This window comes from Haemaphysalis longicornis, unplaced genomic scaffold (assembly GCF_048455015.1).
Source record: "Haemaphysalis longicornis isolate Haplotype H1 unplaced genomic scaffold, Haemaphysalis longicornis Haplotype H1 scaffold_244, whole genome shotgun sequence".
In the NCBI taxonomy this organism is placed as follows: Eukaryota; Metazoa; Arthropoda; class Arachnida; order Ixodida; family Ixodidae; genus Haemaphysalis; species Haemaphysalis longicornis.
The window spans coordinates 68,109-93,399 of NW_027526310.1; the positions used below are offsets into that span (position 1 = coordinate 68,109).

The following is a 25,291-nucleotide window of genomic DNA, read 5'->3' on the forward strand; positions in this document are numbered from 1 at the left end:
TTCATTAAGGCTTCCTTGCAGTTGACTCAAAGCATGTCGGCCATTATTAGCGACTGCTGCGCCACAAAAGTTCAACCCCTGCCTTCTACACTCAGCTAGAAATTCAGACGGTGGAACGTCCTAGAGGTCCCAACTTCGACTTCACTCGCTGGCATGTTCAAAAAATGCCCTGCTACCTTCATTATCTGTTCTTTCCATTCGCCAGTGCAGTTCCCGCCCACGCCCGTAATACGTATGACTTCACTGAACAGGTAAGCACTTCAAAATCTGCGACACTTGTTTTATTGCCTCCTTGTAAATTATTTATTTGTTCATGTGCATACATACCCTCTGACTTAGCAAGGAGGGTGTGCCACGGGGCTGTCCGTTTGGAGCCTTTATTGCTGGAGGGGTTAGAAGACGTACAGAACACACATAATCTAACAAGAGCACCACTGCGAAGTCCGTGGCATAGCGATAGGGGCGTATTTTAGCGCGAGAGCATCTAGCTTGACCGTGGAGGCGCTGAAACACTTAGCGCACGCTTCTTTTGTTCTAGTGCCGATGGCTTTGCTCTTTTATGTGACTGACCGTTTGTTTATCATACATCAGAAAGCGCCCTCTTCAACAGCATGAATGTTGCCATACGGTTTATCATGCGAAATGACGTTAATGCACACTTTCGGTTTTCACCCGGTTCGCCGAATAAGGAGGGGAGGACCTGGCAGTTAAGGCATATCCAAAGAGCAGACATGCCGGTGGTCATCGCCTTAACTCTATTCAACTTGCCTCAAACTAACAGTCTTGGACGTAGCCGTAGAACCTGCAAAAAACGTGACCTGTCGAGCGACGTTAAAACTATACGTTAAAGCTTCTGGAGTGCGAGCTACCTTGGCGGCATTGCTTAATCCATGGAAAGAAGAATGGACTTCCAGACTGCACCCAGTGCCAGCAAAATGAAATGGGCAGCCGTTGCGTATGTTCCCGGCACAATGTTCTGCGTAGGCACAATGTGCGCGTGGCAAACGCACAGCCAAAGCAGCTGTGACACACGCTGACCATGTAAATGGCAGCTCTCAATGCAGAGAATCCTCGATTTGTTTAACGAATTCTCGGCGCAAATTGCCCCTTTGCATACTTTAAGAGAAACATCCTGTTTTCTAAAGAGGTGAAAGCTGCCATATCGCGATATCAAACCAAGAATGTGGCCTGGAATTCCCTCAACCAACATGCAGGAGAGACAAGCTATTTGATAAATGGGGCCCCGTCATCAACGGAGAGGAATTCCACCGCGGAGAGGAATTCCAACCTGGAATGACTGAGTGCAGAGCACAGCACAAACCACAACCGCACAACTGGAACCCTGCATTCCTTGCACGCGTACTGCCATAAACAAAACCTACAGCCAAAGAATTTCTCCTGGTTAGGGCATTCGGATGCACTAATTTTCCTACGGGAGTGAGTAATGGTAACCGCCATGCGTGGGTTCTAAATTTTCTTTCATGTCGCGAGAACAGCAAGATGCGTCAAGTTGTGATTGCTGTAGCCAACAGAGCACCTCATCACCCGACTTAGCTTGTATTGGTAACCAAGCTCCTTTCCATCTAACTACTAATCGGTGCCGTTGAGACATGGCCGCCATCGAACAACGTCAGTGCTGTTAGCGATAGGAATAGTGCTGAATGTTGGGATGACACAAACTTGAGTGTTTTTTTTAAGTAATCTGTGAGACCACACTGAAAGAGGTAAATTTCGTATCGGCGAAATATTTTACACTTATTCACACGAGGAGATTTAAGTAGTGCATCAGAAACCCCTTATTTTAACTGTAACAAAACCACAGGTAAAATTTCATTTCTGTAGTTATTTTGTGACTGCCGTGCGTTTTTTTAATTGCGCCGAACCGAGGGTACTTTCTCGAAGGCAGGCTTTCAGAGGGCGTATACTAGCGCGGCAATATACTTCCAAACAAAAACTCATATTTTTTTGTTCCAGTGAAAACTGCAAAGATGCGGTATGATGTATTGGCGAAAAACAAAACTTCTACACTACGCAGATGTTCTACTTACGTCATCGTATTCTTTATAGGTGTTCGCCCAGTAGAGTCACACTTGTACGTAAACCCCAAACGATCGGAGGACAAAACACATATACCCGTCATGGGCCATGAGGAAATTGTAATACTTTCCACGTGCACCCTGCTTCTAATGCGACGTGCAACGAGTGCCACGAATAACGTAGAAAAAACATGTTGGAACACATTATTTCATCATGAGGTCTCCTTGATATTGATACGAGACTTTGTCATCGGGCGAATCTCCAATTGTGATATCCAATAGTGAATCATTTTCTTGCTTCGGCTTTCATCGGCTGTCACTGGTTTCCAACCAAAATGAGCGTGCCAGCAAGTGATATCGCCGCCAGAAACGTTTATTCCTTGTTTGGAGTCATAGGTAAAGCTAATACTTCTTTGGTAGTCGCACACAGCCTCCTTATCTCGCCGTCGCTCGCGTGTAAGCCACTCAAATGACCGCGTTTTATCGTTCGCTATCCGTACCCCGAGATTCGCGGCACTTGGCGACGTTATCGCTTGCTTGCTTCAGATGCCCGGTACATGCAAAGGAAGGGAATCACCCGCCGAATAGGGTAGTGTAAACTTTTTTTATAGCAAAGGATTGCTTTAGTCTTGGATGGGGTGTGTCTTCGTTCAAAGAACCCGAGGTCTCTTGCTGCTCGCCTTGCCAGGGTTATTCACGTTAGCTGCTCGTTGGGGTATAGCCTCATCACCAGAGTCTCCCATTTGTCTTCTTCTGGTAATATTCTTGGGAAGCCCTTAGTTTTATATTCTAATGTCATATGGTTCAGAGCGTTAGCAGTTTCTTATGAAGGAGCTTGTATGATGAGACGGAAGACAGCGGTGGGGAGTGTGTCTGACCAAATGCCGACGACGAGGAAGTTGATTATGAAGATCAGGTAGCAGACCATGGACAACCGCCCTCTGTGGGTATGTGCCAGCAAATTGTTTCCAGAAGGAATCCGGCAGAAAAGCCCAAGATGTTAAAGCGGCGTCGGAGGAAGTGGAAGAGGTGATGGTGGAGGGGTGACGAAGCAACTTGGCCAATCCCCCTAAGTGGGTATGCGCCATTTTTCGGACCACCATCACCATCACCAAAATGGAATCGGAGGAGCCGGGATTCTGAGGGCTGCCCGGGGTAGTCGATGCGCTAGCCGTGGTCTGCCGAGGCCGTCGTTGAAAACGCCCGAAGACCCAGCGCCAGGCCGCAGGGACAGCCGTGCCTACAAGCTGCCCGTCGACGACCCCAAATTCAATCGCCGGCTTCGACTGTGCACCGTAGTGTACCTCGTGTGCACCACCAAAAAGCCCCCGACAACTAGGACATTAGCAGCGTCGACTGCATCGACGGTGTTACAGCACGTGAGACGTTTGTTTCATTACCGGTTTCTGTTATAACTGAACTTGAACGGTTTAGATTTTCCCCTAGCCAACCTTTTCGTGTTCAGGATGAAGTTCTTTATCACATTCTTGTTTCCCTTGTTAAGCCATTTTCATTACCTCGTCCCGTAAATGTTCGTAAATGTTCGCAATGTTCGTCAGTAAATGTTCGTTACCGTCTTGTACGCCCGTTTTGAGCGCCTGTCTCGTTTCTACGACGCGAATCTCGAGGGCTAGCCACGAATACCACCGCAGCTTGAATACATCGCATTTAGCAGTGTGCCTTGGAGGTGGGTTCCCGCTTGTAGTCGTCTTTAAATGACTTGCAGGTTGAGGCGATGCACTTATGGGAGCTGGGAAGTATTTTCGTCTCTGTCGACAATTGCCCTGTATTTGGCTTTGCTTTCATGATTCATGGTATAGGGGGCAATCTCCGCTTGTGACTGCGATGACCAGGCATGTGCAAAGCCAGGGCCAAAGAAGGTGAGGAACAGCAACCGCGAAACGACTTCGAATTTGCCCGGAAGAAATGGACTAATCGGAGAAAGTCCGGGCGAACAGATATGAGGTCGTGGCGAGTGGGACAACGACCGGCGAGGCTTATAGAAGTACAGCCGATGCAAGAAAGCCGCGACGGGCGGGAAAAATATGGCCGAGACAAGTTGTCTGTGTGGGAGCGCAAGGGCCGGATGGAGCAAACCGGTCGAAAGGCAGCCGGCCTGGGGGGAGCAAGCAAAGGGTATGCGGCCAGGCCATCGATTACGCCACGCAAGCCTGGGCAAGACCGGGCCGACGTCGCATTGGCTAAGGCTTCTTAGTCGTACTGCCAATCCGCAGTCGTACGGTCTTTGGTGTCCCCCGCGGCGACTGTGGGGCCCTTGCGTCCAGCATCTACAGCCGTCAACATATGTCGTGACGGTCCCTACACGCGGCGTTTCCTGATCCTCCCGGTTGCCCCCTGCTGTCACAGCGGAGATGCCCAGTACAGGTACTGCCCTTTGCTGAGTCAGCTACCACAGGGGTAACCAGAGGACCCGTGTCGGGACACGCGGCTCCGACGCAGTATCCAGGACGACCGCGCTGCGACGCCGGCACTACCACCCCTGACGGCTACGGGTTGTACCCCGCAGCCACGCAAGGTCTGTGCCACGTCAATGCCAGCGACTAGGGTAGGCCCGTCCACTAGATACACGTATTAGCCGTCCATTGTGTACGACTTGGTGGAAATTGCAGTTGGTTGTATATTGTGTGTGTGGTTCAGTATTTGGGGGTGTGAATTGCTTTTTTTGTTTTTGTTTTTTTTTGTTTTTTGGTTATTAGTGTGCTTCGAGGGTATCTGTATTAAATGTACAGTTCTTTCAACCTGTTTACGGCTCTCCCTTGTCGCTTTCTCCAAGTCGGTAGATACATCACGTGACAGGTTGGATGGCCTCTCATTATACCTCGCAAGCTTCAAACCCCTGGAAAGGATTCGTGTTCAAGTTCTCCAGCTTCGTTGGTTGAAGCAAGGTTTCTTTGAAGGTCCTATTTTAGAATATTTCCCTGGGCATTTTATTATATTCTAGGCACCATTTAGGACACTCGACGTATAGAATGTATGATGGGCTAATACGGAAAGTGCCAGACGCGAGGCAAGGCCCCAAGTGCGGCACTGGGCCCGGGATTTTGGTGATGTTTTCATGGCTGCCCTATTCGCGATACTTTCTTATTCCTATCAAGACCGTATAAGGCTGGTAAAAACATACCCCAAAGGTGGTCGGCACCCTACGAGTGAGGTTTGATGTGACAAGACATTTAGGATGTTCATTGTTTTTACGCATTTGTGGTTAAGTTGTTTTCTATGTAATAGTAGGTCGTTTTTTGTGGAGCGAAACATTTAAGTGTTTGTGTTAATTTTTGACGCTACTTGACTGTCTCGTCAATATGATATCTAGACCTGTCTGCATTTGGATTAATCTTAAACCAATGTGTTTGCCGAGTTAGCAGGTTCGTTACACTAAGCTGGACGTGGTGTTCACAAATGGCCAGCTTAAATAAATTTAAAGACACCTCGGCGCCGTCCACCTACATAGAATTAAAACCTGGTGGAGGAGATGCCTTCCAAGGTGAGTTTATCGAAACAATAAATAATAACTAGCCTTTAAAACCACCTAGCGGCACGCCACATTGTTGCCCCTGTATCCTAGCAGATGCATTGATTAATTTTGGGATTTAACGCGCCGACGCAACGCAGGCAATGAGGTTGTGATTTTTGGGGATCTTTAACGTGCTTCGAAATCTTATACACACGGGCGTTTTTGTTTTTCGCCTCCGTCAGAAAAGCGAACGGCGCGGCCGGGAAACGAACCGGCGTCCTTGTGCTCAGCAGCACAATGCCTTAACCACTGAGCTACCTCGGTGGATTCTTAGCGAGTGCAGTTCTAGCACTCATGCTATTCGTTCTCTTGGGCACCTAGGTAGCATCCGAGTGCGCTTGCTATATTTCTCAATACAAAAAAACTTCAGGCCTAAGAGGCTGATGTACCGCCAAGCGGTGTCACAAGCAATTTGCAGGCAAGGAACACAATTATTCAGGGCCGTTTATCAAGCCGTCATTTATGAAGGAATTTATTGCCACAAGTTTGTTGTTCGTGGGTCTCCATGCCCTGAAGTTTGCTCGGGGAGCACTCGAGTAGACCATTGTATTTTAAAAGTATACAACTGTCTTATCATATTTACAGGAACCTTGCCCAGGCAGATTGTCAGTGCTATGGGGCGATAACTATCAAGGTAGGGTGCATCCTTCTTTTTGCTTTTGTCTTTCTGTCTGTGGCTCAGCAGCGCTGTCGTTTTTATTTATCATGTCTAACATTTCCAAGTATTCACGTGAGAGTTACAAGTGTTTCACGTATTGTTCTCCTGTGAGGACTTTGTCACAGGTTGTGTAGCATGAACGTGTTCGTGCATTGTTACCACTTGGACAGTGTTAAAAGGGCTGTTTATGCATATCATCCCAGTCTTCAAGTGCGTCGCAGTTTTTTTTTTCAAAACAGGGCAGGCTATGTGCCTGTGTGCATTTGAGTTTTCGTATTCGTTCCATACATTGTGTGTGGGTGTTTATAAATTTATTGACGTTCAAAAAGGGCGCCAACTGTTTCTGTTTGCTTCACGGCGCACAAGCCTTCGAAGACTCGTGCCCATTTGCAGGATATGAGGTTATCCGATGTGAGTAATGAAGAAGGATACACCAAGCCTTGTTTTGGGCTGAAAAACCCATAGAAATAACCTTGGTTGCCGAGGTCATCTTGGGGAGCTTGAGGACTTATTAAGACCTTTGAGGGTTTACATCTCAGCATAAGGGGGCGCGTAAAGCAACCCATACTTGTGTAACCCCGTTCAAAAAGTTTTACTAAGCACGTAAACCTAAAGATAAACATTATGCCCGCCGCTTTTCAGTTTTGATGGTCAACCCCGATAGAAGGTGTAAGGGCCGAACATTTTTGGCCCTTTTGAACATTTAAGCTCAGTGGAGTAAATATATGTTTGCGATTGTATTTTATTACGGCATTTATGCCGCCAATTCTGTCTTGCAGTTTCCAAATTGGGTTGTTTTTGTCGTTCGTAGTTTGCATAAAACGCTATTAATTGAGCTGTATTTTGCTCTACTGGTCGAGTGACTCTTATAAAGAGAAAATCAAATGAATCGTTGAAAGAAGAAAGCCGGCGTGGCATGAACAGCGGGCGCTTGTGTCGGAAGCCGTGAAAAGGCTCGCAAGCTAGTTATCTGGGGAGCATCTATACAGCGATGCTTTCGATAGCGCAAGCTGAAGCTGGGAAGTTGCGAAAGCTATTAGTCCATGACAGTACATTACAGACGAACTAAGGGAGAGGAGGAACGCATCGAAACGAGGGAAGTTGGACGCAGAGGCTGCGAAATTGACTATCGGACTCAAATCTCTCCATACGCGGCAGCCGGAGCGAGCAGCAGCGCAGCGCGTAAACGACAGATCGAAGCCGTTCGATGTTGTTTATCCGGAATTGGATCGCTCAGCAAAGCATCTCAAGCAGTAAGAGAACCAAGCTCTTCGACAACGCGAGGCGAAAGGAAGGCGCCTTGTGCGTCGAAGAGGACACTCACGCTTTCCCATAAGGAGTGCTAAGCTGTACTTCGACTTTGGCTTCATCTCATCCCGCCTTGAGCTTCTGCATAGTGCCGCAAAGTCCGTGAAAAGGAATACAGATGGAGGCCATTTAAATTTTGTAGAAAAGGCTTCTCGAAAATCTCGCTTTCGTCGTCTCGTTCTCTGACTTCCGCGAAGAAATATTACTTGCGCTGGCAGCTTAGCTGCTCTCGCTGAGACGTGTTAAGGGGAAAAGCTGCGGGTCAATTTGGTTCAGCTTGTTTTCGTAATGGCCGGGAATGACTAGATGTTGTAGTTTTTGCACATGTACCTTAAAAGTTTTCGCATTTTGTATTTTCTCTGCGCCTTCGAGACTCGATATAGCTAACTCGAAAATTTGCGGATTCCATGTGAGCCGGCGGATCTTTTCCCGCGTGGATTAAAAGAACGCTAGTAACGGCGCATCATCGCTCTGAACATACACGCTCTTCGACATATTCACTGATTTGTGTTAATTCTTCAATCGCGGGTTCGATTCCCGGCCGCGGTGGCCGCTTTTCTGATGGAGGCGAAAAGCAAAAACGCCCGTGTGTACGAGATTTCGGCGCACGTTAAAGATCCCCAGGTGGTCAAAATTAATCCGGAGCCCTCCACTACGGCGCGCCTCATCGCCTGCGTTGCGTCGGCGCGTTAAACCCTACAATCAATCAAATCAATTAATTCTTCAAGTAGGAAAAGAAGAGGTGCGGAACTCGACGATTGAGATAAGGATCGGAGTAAAGAGGGGGGGGGGGGGGGTACCGGATGGATAGTTAGCGAAGGAGATGGGGCAGTGTAATCCAGGAAGATCGGGTGGAAGGCGAAGACAGGAGGACTGAAAAGGTGAATTTGGTCAAGGTCAGTAAAGAAATGAAGTCGCTACAGTCACAAATGACATGTTATTGATAGCGAACCCCCACTAAAATCTGCTAAATATCGGTTATCTGTGAGCTATGATCTGCGGCTATGTTTTGGTTATTTGGTTGTGTATTGATTGTCTAACTATTCCTCTCATCTAATTCTAGACGAGTGCGCTTGCGCGGTTTTTGCTGAACTGGTGAGCGCTTTCCCTCAATACACTTCCGTCGGAGGTTTAGAGCATATGCGCTCTTACCCTCGTCCACAGGTCCGGTTTTTTTCGTCTGACAAATAGTTAGCCAAAAAAATCGGTCCGTCGGTCGGTCGTACAGATAGGCTGATCAAACTTGTGTTTGGCAAAGTCCACAAAATACTGCCGTATTAAAAAGAACAGGTAGCAGCGCGAGATCTATGTGGAGAATAGATGCCTTTTAAACACCTGCGATGCCGATCCTTGGAAGTGTGCACGCTCTTACAGCTACACTTAGGTTCGTATTTTAGTGCAACATAAATTTCTATAGAAAAGGGCACTTAATACTATTTAGAGCCCCTTTGCTCTAAGGCCGGACCTAAGAACATGTAGAAAGTGGGCTTCAGCTTATTTTAGAAGCAATTGTTACGTAAAGCTACTCCTTATTCATTGAGGAAATTCGCTGGGTAGAGTTTGAACGGCAATTGCCCTCAGTGCGTACTGAAGAACCCCTGAGAGCGCTTTCCTTTAAGCATTCATACCTCTAATTTATTTAATTTTACGTTGCTGCGGTTAAGGATGTACCGATATCTAATAGCGTTATATCCTTTATCCGTTATATCCGACCTTATATCCTTTATCGTCAGCGGTCAGCCGTCGCCCTTGAAAGCAAAACCTTCTTTGTATATGTTATCTTCACAGTTACATTTATCGCTTATCTTCGACTATGGAAGGAACTGTGCGGCAGAGGCTTTCCGTCTGTAGTGTAAATATTTAGATAGGCTCCGGTTTGTTCTGATATGTTCAGGCGGGGACACAATATTCCGGATTACGCGAGCGAGTGTCCAAAACTCCGCTGCGCGCTGTGAATGCACGGCGCCTGTTGTCGAGAGCGACGGAGCACCCATGCGCGTCCTTGTTTACTCGTACGCACTCAACTTTTCTCGCTTTCAGCAGCCGTGCTCCCATTGTCATTAATGCTCCACGGGGCGATGCCTTTCTGCGATATCGTGCCCACCGATTACAGATATAAGTCCTTGTGTGGGTGGTTGTTGCGCCGGCTTTTGCGCAGGTGTTTTCTGCGTGTTGATCTACCGTAACCCGTAATGGTCTTTTTGATGTTTCCTGTTTTTTCCCCAACTGTATCTAAAGAAGGAAAAGACGTTCTGAGGGGCGATTAAACAGAACATAAAGAAAGCATGCGGAAACGCCATTGAATTGACCCGTCCGGTCGTAGGCCGGACACCGAGGCGTAGGGGATGCTACAAAGGCTTCGCCCCGTGGGGCGTTAGGCGGGGTTCAGACTGTTGCCGCAACTGTCGTAATAAGTTTAATAAAGAATGATGTAATTTCACCTCGCAGCCAACTGAACTGCATTACATGCCGTCTTTTTACGTCCATAGACCACGATAAGGCTTTTGTGTCGGTAGTCTGAACATATCTTTACTGACAATCGTACCGCGGCTGCCGAAACTGCAAAGTTTGCGTGCCTGCGATTAAGCAATGACGCGCATGCGCGCTGCATCGGTCTCGACAGCAGGCGCCGTCCGTCCAGAATAAGTAGCGGCAGTTTTCGCCACGCGCTCGTGTGGTCCGAAATATTGTGTCACTGCCTGTACAACGGTTTTTAGAGTAGTTCAGAAAGTAAGGGTCATTGACCGAGCGACAAGATGGCATACAAAGATTACTGTTGTGCTGAATGTTTTTTGTGTTACATTTCAGCTGATAAAAACAAAGGGCTCACAATTGGCTTCAACAAAATGTATAGCCGGAAGCTGGCGCAACGGGCAGCCAAGAAGCCCCCAAGAGATCCGCCCTGCAGCACGCGTTAGGAGGCCCACTTCTCGTCATATGCATACTTCTCGCCATCAGTTATCGTCATAAGCATATACCTCACTTGAGCACTAGTTTTACGTGACTGGCGTGTAGGCGTTTTCTAGTCAGCACAGCCAAGCGACACATGGCGCCATCTAGGGGCTTGTTTGAAGCTATGTGCACGTGTATGTGACCCTCAATTTAATCGCTTAAACCGCTTGGTCTCGTAGTGTAGTAGTTCCGCTCCTGCGATGCAATCATGCTAACACGGGTTCAAATCTTGCTGCCGCTTTTTTTTTTCTTTTTCAAGGGTTTGTCATACCTGAATATGAACATTTGTTATCGCGCATATAATCTATTTAGACATCTTTAGACTTTATAAATGGGATTTCGGGTGTTTTCGTTGCCTTTTGGTCACTTTCAGCTACTGCTTCTTGTGCGTTTTTGCGGGTTTTCCCCTTTTAGGTCGGTTTCGGCTGTTTCTGTTTAATATTTTTCTACGCCGTAGTTTTCAACCATTGCAGGCCCATTTGGCTGCTATTTATTTCAGTTCGGGTGGTTTTGTGTGCTTTAGGTACGTTTATGCTCCCGATAAGCAAGCTCAGGTGATGGCGTGCAAAAGGGGTTGTGTACCGTGGTGCTTTTAAAAAAAGTTCCGAAATTTTATGTTATGTCTTAGTTATCGCTTCATTTCACCTCAGGTTTCGTTCGGAGAAATGGGTGTCAAATAACGTAGGACTTCTCAGCGTATTCCAATGGCGGAAGTATTGCGCGACCCTCGGACTCAAACAATGCGCTTTAATTGTTTACCTTAGTGCCTTCTCTGTTGCATTACAACGCTTGTAGTGATCGTTGCTTCCCGCGCTTGCATGCGCGAGCTATCTTTACATCGCAGTATACTGTGTTGTGCTGCTCTGTGCTGCGCTGCTGCCACATATTTCCTGCTATGTGTTTTTACTTACTGACGTCTTTTTTTTTTTTGCATTGACCTGTTTTATTTTTATTTTTACTTATCTGTTGCGACACTTGCCTAAACAATGCAGCCATTAAATTGCAGGTGTGAATCCTGGGTGAAGTTCTGTAGAAACCCATCTCTGCTTGATAAGACGCCTGGACAGCTGCAGTTCATAGTGGTTTGCTCCTTGCACTTTCAAGAATCGGCACTTTTACGGCCCGGTTTTCTGCGTCAAGATGCAGTCCCTACAATATTTCCTGTTATCGGTTTTTTCCGGCGCGTAAAGAAAATTATAATGCATGTAGTTCTCACGAGCATTTTGTTTTGCATTTCTTTCGGGACGTACCTCCCGAAACAGGAACCCCGCAAGTGCTCCATCGAGCACAAAACGAAGTTTGTCGCATGCACAACGTCGGTAGTCTATGAGATTCCCTTGTCATGCGGCAAAAAGTACGTGGGCCAGACGGGCAGGTGTCTGAACACAAGGCTCAGAGAACACAGTAACAACGTTCACAAAAGTGTGAGAGGGCACTAAGGCATACACTGCCGAGACTGCAAGGGCACCACCGAGAAATGCAGTCCGAAATCTGATGAATGCCAAGTCATTCAGCATCATTGTGACCAGTTGAGAAAGGAAATTGTGGAGGCTGCGGAAATCAGTAGGCTAGGCGAAGATTGTGTCAGCGCTCCTTCCATAGCCCTGTCCACAAAGGAACTTGAGTATCTACACAAGCGAAACGAAGCAACCTAGCTTGCCATCTCAATGTACACACACGTGCTGAGCGAGAGGGGGCTCATAATCATTTGGGGGTCTGTTTTGAATGTCATGTTTCCGGCACAGTTGACATAGATTACTTATCGGGTAGAATGTTTCATCGTAGTAGTGCGGGTGCGTGCGTATAAATAGAACTTGTTTTTGTAATAAAAGTTCAGTGGGAAGTCAGCGCTCGTCCTGTGCGCCTCAGCTTAAGTCTTTATTTCTGTTGCGCCGTATTGTTAAGAAGGACTCTGTGAGTGTAACGACGAAGTATTTACAGGATGACGCGCGATCCAGTTAGGTGCTACTTGTGCGGTAGTCCAAAATTTAATTTCTCACGCTTACGGCTAAAAGAGACCACCTTACACTTCTTTATGTTTGGAATCATTAAGAGCGTTTTTACACTAATTAGAAATTACGTCCACGTGTTTTGAATGGAAAGGTGATCATAATCACTGAAATTTACTGGTAGATAATGCAGTCATTGGCAAAAAGTCGCATTTGAGATGATACATTTTCGGGCAAGTCACTTATGTATATTTTAAAGATTAAGGGTCAAAGAACGCTCTTTTTGGTATACCGGAAGTAACTTAACATGTGGGAGAACTTGTATGTTTAACGGCTGTAAACGTTTGTCGAAGTGAAAGAAAGTTGAGGGGTTCGTAAATCTAATTCAATTGCAAACAGTTTAAAAATGATGCGGCGATGGGGTACTCGGTCAATCAAAAATAAACAGTCAGTTTCCTGGTCAGTATTAGTGTTAATGGGAAGTCAGTCGCGAACTCCAATAATTGCATCTCACGTGATTGGCGTTTCTTCAACCCATGTTGGTTAGAATAAGAGAAACAGAACTGTACAAGATAGGCAACACGGGCCAGTTGGTGCGTACTGCTTCAACAAAAAAACAGCACAAAAGACAGGATAAAGAGTTTTGTTGGAAACACGGATGTTTTTTTAGCGTTTTGGAATTAAAGCTATGCATGGCAGCAGATGTAGATGCCTTAGCGAAAAGAAGCCGTACTTTTAATGTATTTTGAATGCATTTAATACATACATAACTTTGTATTTATTTTTCATTTTGTCGACACTGCATATGCATTTTAAATACATTTAAAATGTATTCCAAATGTATCGCCCAAATACAATAGAAAATATATATTCAATGCATTTTATATTAACTAAAAATGCAAAGAAAATACATTTTAAATACTGACAAAATGCGCCAGTAATGCATTTTAAATGGACAGAAAATACTGCTCCAAACATGCTCAAAATGTGTTACTTGTGTATACTGAGTAAAACCCTAATTACATAGAGAGATGCCATTGCAATGTGTCTTAAACGGATTTGTTTATGCTCAAGCTAGAAAATTTTGTTTTGTGGTTTCGAAAAGTGTAATAGGTTCTAGCCTAAACATAAGCTGGATTGTGAAAACCAAAACCCGCCCTACCCCGAATGGGGGCCAGCAAATGACTAAAAAGAACAGCACGTACGCATACAGATTGGCATTTTGAAATTTGTTTTTTGTACACGTCAGCCGAGTTGCCAATTTCGCCATTACTAAGCCGCATGAAATGAATGCCTTCCAGCCACCTCCATAGCCAGCGTAGATGCAGCGTTGTGTATCAGAGTCCTCGTACTTCGAGTTCTCCCAGGCGGGGAATTTCGCCAGCACCTGCAGTAAAAAGAAAAGAAAACAAGGGAAGATATGAGTGAAACACTGCTTTTTCAGAGCCAAATGCTTGATAAATCAGTCAGGCCTTTCCTCCAGCCGTGGCAACCTTTTTCAAAAGGAAGAATTTGTTAGCTCCCCATTCAAAGGAAAACTGAAAAAAAAAAAACGTTATGCAAACAACGCCACTTTGAAGGACCTAAGAGAATGTATGTAATGTTAAGCATATATTTTATATTGGCACGTGGCATTGAATCTTCAACATCATTATAAAGCAAGCCTGGTGGGTGGGAGGGAGGTAATGTTCGGAGATAATCTAGAAATGACAGTTAGCGGAAATTAGCAAAAAAAGACCCAGCTAAGAGGAGTAGGTTATCAAACAAGCAACATAATTCTTAGCGTTAAGCTACCTCTTTTTTGGGGGGGTGCTTGAGTTAACTTCAAATCGTGGTAATTCCAAGTTTTCGACTAACTTGGACAATCCTGGTCTGTGACCCCACAGGAAGCTAATAAAATAAGATTAGTAGTAATAATGATAACTGTAATTATTGTTCTATGTTCCGCATTTCGGTGTCGCCTTCTTCAGAGATTGCGTTTTAAAAAATAGTTCGCAGCAGAACAGTTTAAAAATGCAAGGTCAAGAAGGTAGTATAAGGCTTGCATAAAAGCCATTAGATTGGCGTGTGCACTCAACTATGCCTTTAAAGGAACGGAAAAGTAAGTTTATTTCGAAAACAAATATAACTAAATGTTTACAAGCCGTGCTTAAAACTACAAGGTCTTGTACGGTAGGCACATAATCAAGGCGATTAAAACTAGCAACGCAAGGAAAGTCGATTTCTGCTTCCACATGTATTTAGTTTTCTTGCTCTCCACCGCACATCAAGGGTAATTTTATAGTTTTTCCTGTCCACAGAAAATGCAATAATTTTATTAACGAGGGAAGCGGAAAATGGTTGTAAATTCTAGCGTCTTTAACATACAGAAAAAAGAATATGAACACCAGTTAGCGGCAGGTACCAGCACGTAAAAAGTACTGGCTTCATTAATACTCCAGACATCTAAAAGCAACTCGTTTAAATAGTGCTGAGACGCAATTGCTGCTGCTAAACGCACAACCCGCCAATCAGCCCACGTGTGCCCGCTCACTTGCTGTTCTGCCTTGCCTTTGGGCACATTTTTGTAATTCTCACGCCGCCACAAGTGTCCTAAGGGCCTCTCGAAACGCGCACACGTGTTAGTCGTGAATACTCTATGAAAAGAATGCAGCAAGGAGGGGAGAAGATGCTAGGAAGCACAAAAGAGGAAGGGTGGAACATCCTAATATTTCAGGAAGTTTTGGGGGAGTGATCAAATAAACGAAGAGAGGCGAACACGGCCGTCGTGCGAGGAACTGGGTGCCTCTCTACGATTCCCCCCTCCCCCCTTCTTCTTTCTTTTTTTCCGGTTCTTGGTTCTCTGTGGCGGCACGAACGGCAACTGATAAGAAAATGGTGCAGCGACTTACCGATGACTCTTGTACAGTTTGTCTTAGATGGATAAATCATTTAAAGTCCCCGGTCAGAAACCACTTAGTGTCGCTACAGCCACTTGTAACGGAGATTACATGGGTCGCTTTTAACACTTTTGGTTGCTTCCAAACAGGCGGCATAAACTCTTTCATGACTTTTGGCTTTATATGACAGAGTGGTGGCATGCGACTGACAAAAATCACGAACTGCGGTCACTTGCGCGGCAGGCTACTCGGCTTCTCGCCGTCCGGCCCGGCCGCGCGCATTAGACACGGATGCGTGTATGCCACAAACCGGGTTCTTTCCTCGCACAGCTGTGAGCATGCGCGGCTGTGAGCGGCTGCTGCGAACAGAAAAAAAAGCTGCCTCTCTGATTCGCAAATTTCTCAATTGTGTAAACATGGACGGCAGACTTTCTGTGAACAGGCTGTACTAAAACGTCCCTTGCTAATTTCTGTTTACTGCTGATAATAGTCCTCAATAAGCTCAGAACGGAACAACTCGATCTACAAGGAAACTCATAGCAACAGTCCCCCGGCCACTCCGCAGGACCCGAACTAAAAAATAAGCTCAAAAAGAAAGCGCTCAAATACGTTTCTTTACGTGCTCTTGCTTTCGTTGATTTGTGAGCACATTTCTTTGCACGGAGTACTTACGGTGTGAAATCTTGCCCGCAGGTGGAGGTGGAGGTCACAGCGTCGATTGGACCCAATTTGTTTTCGGGGAGCATGCACTCGAGTGCCTCCCGCAAGGCGTCCGCCATCTCGTGCGTTCGCGCCCCTCGAAGAACCATTTCCGTCACAGTTGACAGCATAACCTCATTCGCTTCTAAAAGCGGCCGATCCTTTGCGGAGTACAGCTTCGACGGTCGCTGCAGCTCGGATGTGTTCAGTTTTTGGGCCCTGCGTATAGACGATGACATGTAAGCATTTGAAAATAAACCCTACACAGTGAGCCTGCATTGTTAAAAAATGCCTGAATTGGGAAAAACATATGTTGCCGAGTGTGTTTTGTTCGGTTTTGTTTTAACCGGTATTTTAAAAGGCGAAAGGAGCAACTGGTTCTGATAAATAGCGGTTATAAGAGTTCCCTCAACTCTCTTGCAATTCTCAAACTTACTAAACTAACTAGGTTAAATCGGTATAAATGGGAATCACTAAGCTAACACGCCGATTTGTTTCGCTGTCGGCGCTTGAGTCGCGCTGTGGTGTAGCCCCGAGCTAGCACATCAGGGTGGCTAGGTTCCGCTGTCTCACCCTTCGAATGACGCTCCTTGCCGTTTTCTTTCTGACGACTCACGGTCGGGCTACAGCGGCGGCGTCCGCCGCTCTAGCCCGGCCGGGGCCGACGCTGCTGCTGCGTTCGGGCCGCCGCCCCATAGGTAACGGCTGGCAGAATCTCTCGTTTCGTCTTTGTGGAGCCACGTGTGTGAATTCAAGTGACGTCGCATGGGCAATTGGTGTGGGTGTTGTTTACAGCTTCGTTTTCCAACCACCTTCACAGTGTGGATTGGGGCCATTTTTTTATTGATTGATTGTGGGGTTTAATGCGCCGACGCAACGCAGGCGATGAGGCGCGCCGTAGTGGAGGGCTCCGGATTAATTTTGGCCACCTGGGGATCTTTATCGTGCGCCGAAATCTCGTATACACGGGCGTTTTTGCTTTTCGCCTCCATCAGAAAAGCAAATCTCCATTTTTTTATAACTTGGTGCCGCGTGGCAATGCACTAGCCTTTTGTTAGCTCGCGGTATTACTTGTTGAGGATCAACTTCGCCTTTTAGTTCGCTTTCCAGTAAAACCCGCCCCTAATCGGCAAACGTTGTGTATGATTAAATGCTTCACTGCGAGATGAAAAACAGATTTTGTAGTGCTTGAATAAAAGAAATTGATAAAGAAGTGGATAAAAAGTTCTCTGTCATGAACGATATACGCAGTGGTTCTGCGAAGGGCTCCCTGTCGGGGTAATGTCATTTCGCGCTAGATTTATACAGAGGTTTAAAAAACACAACTTCCTATTTTAAATGCAGTCTTGGTATAGTAGCCGTTAGGAGCATAATTTTTTCGTGTTGCTATTTTCTGAGTACGTCCGACAGCGACTCGTTCAATTAACGACCTCATGTTCGAAGTTTTAACTAGAACTGCGTAAACATTGACGAAAGATCGCTAAGTTTTGTACATAATACCATAAAACTCGAATGCCTCCTGAAATGAGATTGTTATAAATGGGGCACTGAAAGGTGATGAGCATGTAAGATGTAAATGCTTTTTAAATGATTTAAAAAACCCTGTTTTCTCCAGCTTTAGCGGCGGTGGTAAAAATATTCGCAGCCGTCGAAACCCAGAAGTCCAACAATACGACACGTAAGCAAAGTTGGAGTCACAAAGCACGGATTGGTTGTGTGTGCTCTCGAGGTTGTCAGGAGAGTCTAGATAATACGATGAATTTCTCTTTGTTTCCCATGTATCAGTCAACATCCTTGCTCTTTTTCCTGTACTGTATATTCTGCTTTGGAACCGTCTGCCATAATCAGCTTAGACATTCAAGGTTTTCGCCTCATAATTGGTTACTGCTACATATACTCCTACTGCTACAGATACAACGCCATTTTATTTTTATTCACTGTTCGTGTAGCCAAACGTCGTTTTACTGAGGAATGCGCCTTACAGAATTTCAGCAGCCATCCGTCACCCACCGAACTTTAGAAAACTTGTTTCGTAACCAGTAACATTGTAGGTGATGGGTAAGATTACACTGCAGTAGCGGGATGGTAGCACATAAAAACAAGCTCAAAAGTACAGCTCAAACCGAAAACAGAAATTTTTTTTTTAAGTCAGCGGTTTCTTTTTGTGCTTCTAGAAGAATAACAATTTGTAGGGAAAAGTTACGATACGTCTACGAGGACAAAAACATAAAGAACAACAAGCACAGTGAACCAGGGCACTCTCAGGCACGCAGTTCAACAGATCATCATCCAGTCAATGCGCAATGGATTCAATGCATGCCCGACGTATCACGCATGTCGTACTTTCCAGCGAATTGGAATTGGATGCAGCATCATGTGGTCGTAGGTCCGTGAATCGCATTCTACGTTTTTTAGCGTAGTCTGAAGCATTAGTTAATTTTCTTTCTTTCGCTGAGAAACCGAATGACGAAAAAAAGACCTCTAAGTGTCACGCGATAAGTGTCCAGAAAAAATGCGTATTAAAATCCGATGCACACCTTTCGCCAACGTAGCTACGTAAAGAAACACACAACCCCACGTTATACTGTAACCTATACCTGCGAAAAGATAGACACCTATTTCTGCAGCAAAACAATTCTCGTTGACGCCACTTGGCACCCACGTTCAAGCGTACCTATCGGCCTAAACCACGCCGCAGTATAATATTGAGGGCGCGTCAGAAAACTTTCCAAGCGCTATTTCGATCCGCTATGCAGCAACACATTAGGCCTCGAATACCCACTGAAGAGCACGTGAGGGAGATGTTTAACGGGCACCGCCGACACTTCTCTTTTTGCCAAGTTGCTACCTCCACCTGGAGCTGTGTTGCTGGGGTGAACTATGTTGAGATAACCGATGACACACACGGGGCGACTTGATACCCGTTATCGCCAGCAGTTGTTTTTCGCCGGCGGAGGGGAAATATCCGTAGTATATCTATGCGACATTGACATCAGCACAATAGCTAAAGAAGTGGGGAGATAGGAATTCGCTTTCTGTTATATTTGCAAAAATTTAGCATACAAAGGCGAAAGAGGTGAACGAACCACTTGTATGAAAAAAAGCTTATGTCGCCGTCCATCAGCTACACATGCAGACTTTTTTCTTTTTTTTTTTCGCACTACCTAGAAGATTAGGGCTGCGCAGCTAATATACGGGTAAGCCATAAGCTTAAATACCACAGCTTTCTGCTGCAGACTGTGGATGATACCCGCAAATAAGGTCATTCTTTTTGTTTACGATTGAGGTCCAGAGCTGTTTGCTTGGATGCACATTTGCGGGCAGATGAATTGAAAAACTTCCAAGTGTTTATATTCTTTTGGCCAGGGAAGGAATTCATCTGGAAACTAATATCGATTTAGATATTTTGTGCAATAGATTGTGGCACAAGCGGTGCCAGCAACACAACCAAACTCAGGCTAACAGAAATATTTCCTTCTTTTTGTTGGGTTTACTTTTCATTACTCACCCATCGGAGGTTCTCTACTTTGCTCGGCCCCATCGCTATAGCATGTCGTGAGGTATGTTTATTTAATTTAGACGCATGCATGGTTCTTCCGGAACCCTGTCGGTGAGGCTTCCACCTACACAGGTTACCTTTCGTAGCGAGGGGTGGGAGAGGGTTATGCAGCTCATAACACCCTGAGAGGATGTCGATGAATGGCGCCTGCAACACGACGGGCATCGGATGAGGTTTCGCCTCTTGCCATTACGTTCCGCATGTACAGGTCTGCTTCCGCGCAGGCGTAATTGCAGGTAATGGGGCCCCTGCGCATTTTTATAAATGGGGCGGTTGGTCTACAAGATGCCAGTCGTGGTGGACGATGGGATGGAGCCCGGTGGCGCCTCGCTGACGCTACTCCTTCATCGGGCACCTGTTCCCGGCAACATTGGCGTCTATCTGGCGCGTAGGCACATTATGGATGCAGTTGAAACGGCCCCCGCGATGTCACAGACATTATCACTGATTGGCTCATGATGATTGGTGCCTCTAGTCTGGCATTTGGCGTCATGGAAAGGCCAGAGGGCAAGGCTAATAGGGAAACCCGTGGCGGCTTCGGTACGGGAAAGTACCATTTTGTAAACGCTCTCTTGTGACCGAAACTTCAATGAAAAGACTTGGAAGGTCCGGGCTTGTGAACGCTCCGCTGAACCAAGAGAATTTGGAATTTGCCGAGGGATGCACAATGGTACAAGTCTGCTTGCAGGTGGCGATAGTTGAAACCCATACAGACTGTACTGTTTTCTCATTTTAAAACGATAGAGAAAGGTTATGAACATTTCGATGAGATCACAGGAATGTACGAATTATCTTGCGTAACGGTTCATTTTTACCGGCAATTTATGAACGATGGGTTATAGGCTGTGTAGTGAATTAAATTGACCTGGTGCCCCTCCGTTTATCTGGGGCGCTTGAAGACGATCGCCAACGAGGGTTCCGTACTGCAGCGTATGCAGAAAATATTCCGGTCTGGCTTTCCCTACCGCTAATCACTGATATGTGCTTTAAAAAATTGCCAACGCCTCAAGGTGGTGGTGTTACATTCGAAACCCAAGAAAGAAACCTACCATTATGACTGTATACCCAAGAAATTGCGGTTGGGGAGCCGGGGCGGACCGGGGATTGCCTCGGGAATTAATACAAATAGAGGGTTTGACCTTCCCTTATGGAGCTCCTTGCGACAACGCCCCGAATTTCCGTTTTCCTCTCGTTAACTGGGCATGAAGCGCTCAAGAGCTTTCATTTCTCTGACATGGGAAGTGACGGTGCTCACAACAACGCGTCAAATTTAGACACCGGTTGAAACAGGCGCTTGTCCTGGAAGGGTTTAGCGGAGATAGTCCGAAGTCGTGTTGTGGGTCGAGGTAGCAAAGCAGTAAAGAGAAGAGTAGGTTCTGTAGGTAGACCCTTGTGGAGCAGACCTGCGCAGTTGTTTTCAATTCGCCTTGGCTCTCTAATTCTCTGAAAATAATCATTCATTCAATTTCAATTTTCGTTTCACTTTGTGTGCATTTCAAGAACGAAAGCTAACGAAAACTGCTTGGACCCGCAGCCAAAGGCTAATACAGTGTCCAATGTAGCGATACAAGGCATTGTAACGTGATACAGAACACAAGATACGAAAACATAGCGAACATAGAAAAAAAGATAAGGGTATTATGCAATTATGCATAGTCTCACACTAAAACATGGGTAAGAAAACAGAGATGTCGAATTTTTATACACAAACAAAAAGAAAGGCGACGAGGAATAACAACTTCGCAGTAAACTTTGTTTGAGCGTAGTGATATTCGAAGACAAGAAATAACCGGTTTTAGTTGCTATGTCTTGGTTGTCTACCAGTCACGGAGTTTCACTGAGGGCAAGGAAATGTTTGTTTATTTTAAGGGGAAAGTTTTGAGCCTATTGTATGTCCTGAGGCAAAAGTTAAGAGCCTATCGTATGTCCTGAGGCAACCTCTTCCAGATTTTAGTACCGATGAACTGTAGTCATCGCTCTTCATATACGGTATTGGTGGGAATAAGTGAAAGTTACCAGCAACATAATTTCTGGTGGGGCGGGATGAGGAGCACAGAAAGGATGAAAGAACATACGTTATAATATGATTAATGGTAATGGCTGTTTTCGGTTGGCGTAAACTGTCCATGAGTTCGATTTGAAGTTCGCGAAACAGGAATGTGCTGGGATGATAATGGATAGAGTGCGTTATTCTTCTTAATGAGAGCTTCTGCAATTTTCGTAAAGGTTCACGTTATGTGGCGTAAGTCTACCCGCATGAACCTACGCGTTGAGATAAAAGAACGCGCCTCCCCAGACTACACGCTCCGTTGAAAAGCCGCTACTACCACTCCACTATGCTATCACAGCCTTTCTACTTCCGTAGCCCTTCACGACACCACGGTAATGAAGCTGTTGCAGAAAAAGATGTTTCTTACCCTTTCGGTGTTATACTGCTGATGTTGGCCTCACTGAGACGCACATTGGCATTGATGAATGGGTGCTACGGCTTGAATTGCAGAAACAGTTTGAAAACGTCGTAGAGGCAATTTCCTCAATACCGGACGGGATATCGGTCGCTGCTGCATTTCGGCCGTGAGATCGGAATATCCCGATGAGCAAGACTACGCGAGGTAAATTTTGCGTTACATCTTGGAAATGACTCATGGTTTTTTTTTTCCCTGAAGGTATTTGTTGTTTTAGTGATGTTATGAAGGCCTACATATAAATTTAGTGATAATTGGTCTCATTCACCAGGTAACCTGAAAAACCCCGCAACAAAAAGACCAAGTGGGTTGCACAATGTCATTGGCATTAGTGAAGCTTTGTGTTCTTGTCGTTTCAATTGGCGCAGTTCATGTTTGCAGGGAGAATCCTTTTAGATGCGACTGCATCTCATTCACTCGCCTTGTCCCTCCATACGGCGTCGTTGTCCGTCCACACCCCTCCCCCATTCATTCTCCTCGCCGCGCGAGCTGCGCTCTCCGCCGCTCACCCCCTCTCCTCTCTGATAGCGAACACTCTCTCGCGAGGGGCATTGGATTTGATTCGATTGGATTGGCTTGGCTTGGATTGGATTGGATTAGATTTGGATTGGATTAAAGTGGATTGTGTTGGATTGTATTGCGTCATAGCCGCGGCAGGGGGTTCACGGCACGTTTCACGCGATGGGAGAATCAACCTAACGGAAACAACAACGGAACCCCCTATGCGTCGCATCTACACAGGGGTTCCCGCGAGGGGAGGTGGGAGTAGTTTTTTATGTTTCTTTGTTTTGGCTATATTTTGTGCCGCTTTCTAAGATATGTGATCTTGCTTCGTTTCGTCCCTATTATAGCTTTTAACTTGCACTATCTAGATACATTGAAATACGAACAACACAGTTCGTGGCTTTCAGTACGTGCTGCGCCCCGTGGCCCCGGGCCGTGTATGCACAGTAGGAATAAGGTGGGAAAAGCACTTTGGTAACTTATTCTCATTTGCGCAGGTAGAGCCCCTCGCTCAGAATTTGGAGCGCAAACCAAAAACCACACGCATCGTTGTCCGTATTTCAATGTAAACGGATAGTACATTGCAGTTATTATGAAAGCAAGTTATATGTAGTGATGGGGCAAGTGGTTGTGAGTGTCTTTTGAGTGTCTTTTGATCCAAGTGCCTATTGCACGGGGCGGGGAGGTGCATGTCACTCCGAAATGGCTGTACGTTTAAGAGTTGTTCAAGGCGTAAGAAAATACTCTTGGCCCTATGCGAAATCACAACTTCGCACATCTCATTTTCCTACGGCGTCTGACTCAAGCTACTTTAAGAATCCCTAACTGAAGCAGGGCGCGTTTTCCTATGGACTGATTTCGTTTTGTCCTAGGTTTTATGCTTAGGTGACGCCCTTATGATTTAAATAACAACTAACAGCGCCATTGAGAGCAGAATCTGTTGACCCCAGATCAATGATACGAAAGCGGAGGACCGACATCAATGCTTGTTCGCTGTCCACACTATGGGTCCTGTGGCTACAAGTACGACGGGCGGCTTTCCCACGCTACATTAGATGTTCACGTACAGTCATGGACAATTCAAATGCGAACCACGGAGCGCACGACCGAAGGTACCGGTGCCGTCACCTGGCAGCGGCCGTCGAAAACGCACGCACATGCGCAGTTGAGATGGCGGGAACGAGGCTGCGTGTCCCACTGCGATATGTTGCCCTCTGCTCGCTCGCATGCTTGCCTTGTCGCCATGCCGCAAGAGCGAGATAGTATCTGCGCGAGATAGTATCTGTGCGAGATAGTATCTGCGGCCACTGTGTGTTCGGATGACACCAGCGCCTGCTCCCCGTGTGTGCCGGCGTCACATTGCCGACATAGTTTTGCATATGGGGTGCAGTAACTTGCGCAAAAAACGATGGACACCTGGGTCACTCCCAAAGCATGCTCAGTGCTGCCCGCTTCGCAGATTTCTACAAGCACTGGTGTGCCTGCCAAAAAAACACACAAAAAAACCGGCCGCCAAATTGATGTGCAAGGGCAACTGGCCTTAGAATAGTTGGACCTGCCAACCTTCTTAATTTTTGTTAATATTAGAATCCTGCCAGTAATTTTCCCAGTCCACACTATGCTTGCAGTTAATGTATATCGTTAATGTATGTAATGTATGTAATGTATATGTAATACATAACAATACTGTATATTGGTAATGTTAATGTATCTATCGTTTGCTACAAGCCCCGAACCCGATAAATGACTCAGCCATGACTCCGTTAAACAGAGGCGCATTCTTGGCGGCCAGCTTATTGTTCAATTCCCAAGCCACTGCATCACGAACGCAAAACATTGCAGGGCCATCAAAATTTAGGGTGCGCGCATTTATTTTTGTCTCGATTTCTGTGGGCTGGTTTTCTTCAAGAAAGCATGATGAGCTCAGCAGTATGCCTTACAAGAGCGTGCTCGTGGTTCCCGCGCGAAGGAAGGAAGGAAGAAAAAGTTTGTTGAATGCCTGCAACAGACACAGTGTGTACACTGCGCCCGAACGTAGCCACTCGTCGATCCCGACGTCATCCCTACTCGGACAACCCCTTCGCTACTCGCTACGGGGTTGGACGCTGCTGCCCCGTAAGGGAGGGCGTCGCCCTGCGGCTTTCACTCCGGTGCTGCTTTTCGAGGGCCGCCAGGACCTGCTGGACGGCTGATAGTTGAGTGTCCTTGTCACAACTGCGCACTGCTTCTTGGATGCACGGCGGTAGGTCTGTCCTGATTGCCGCCTCGTCAGGTCGCACTTCACAGTCCCACAGTAAGTGGGCGGTCGAGGCCCTAGCATTGTTACACAACACGCACGTGTCGTCCGTATAGAGTTCTAGCTGTATGTGTTTCGTGACGACCGGGGTCATCAGTGAATTCGTCTGCAGCTGTCTGAACGTGCACGCTTCCTCCATGGTTAGCTCGGGGTGAGGCGGTGCCAGCACCCTCCTACTATTTCTATAATATTTGGTGATACACTGAATGATATCGTACCAGTGTTTCGTCTCGGTACACCACTCTGCAAATGATTCCACTGCTGCCGCGCGGCCAGCTAATCCTCGCGCGACTGCGTTCGCCGTCTCGTTGTGGTTGGTGGCGAGTTCCGATACCTCGTTCCCCACGTGGGCGGGAAACCACTTGATTGTCACCTTGCGTCCATCGATGTTCACCCGCTCGATCACCCGCACCGCTTCACAGCACAGCGAACCCTTGGCGAAATTGCGCACTGC

General features: G+C 46.3%; 1 long non-coding RNA gene across 1 annotated transcript; it reads left to right on the forward strand.

The window, feature by feature from the left end:
* Positions 1 to 4,330: 4,330 nt before the first annotated feature.
* Positions 4,331 to 16,679, forward strand: LOC144172591 (uncharacterized). The gene is made up of 3 exons (XR_013323056.1): positions 4,331 to 4,602; positions 6,154 to 6,202; positions 16,008 to 16,679. It is a non-coding gene; the product is annotated as an uncharacterized LOC144172591 (long non-coding RNA).
* Positions 16,680 to 25,291: the final 8,612 nt, after the last annotated feature.